Raw genomic sequence first — 530 nt, forward strand, 5'->3', positions numbered from 1 at the left:
GTATCGACACGCCATCGAGATTAGAAAACAAACTCTGAAATTGATAATGGTATCATTTATAATCCCGTTAGTAGAAAAATTGACTGATAATCTCTATACGATTACTTTGTGATAAAAATTTGCTTTGTAATGTAATTCTGAAAAACTAATTGCAAATTATTTTAATCTCTAAAAGAATTAATAAGTTGTACTTTTATTGATATCTTGAAATAGATAGATTATAAATTAAAAATATTCACGAAACAATACTAAATTATTTAACACAAAATCAATGAAAATAATAATTTTTAAATATGTAGCATCTTGTGAAAATGTATTGATCAAATTCACAATTTAACATCTTACTATGTACAAATGGAAGACAATTTTATCCCGTTATTGGAAATCACGTATAATTAAAGTAAATTGCAATATTGCTTTAAATTTCTTGTTAATATTACTTATTCATTTATTTTCCTCCTCTCTTTCTTCTCTCTCTCTCTCTCTTTCTCGCAGAGAAAACAGTTTCTCGTCTTTTTTTTTTTTTTTTT

At 24.5% G+C, this 530-nt stretch overlaps 1 protein-coding gene across 1 annotated transcript in view; it reads right to left on the reverse strand.

The window, feature by feature from the left end:
• LOC102679002 overlaps window positions 1-530 on the reverse strand; it is a 20660-nt gene that overhangs the window by 2832 nt on the left and 17298 nt on the right. The window lies entirely within an intron of this gene.

The sequence above is a fragment of the Apis dorsata genome, unplaced genomic scaffold, assembly GCF_000469605.1.
Source record: "Apis dorsata unplaced genomic scaffold, Apis dorsata 1.3 scaffold_52, whole genome shotgun sequence".
NCBI classification, from domain to species: Eukaryota; Metazoa; Arthropoda; class Insecta; order Hymenoptera; family Apidae; genus Apis; species Apis dorsata.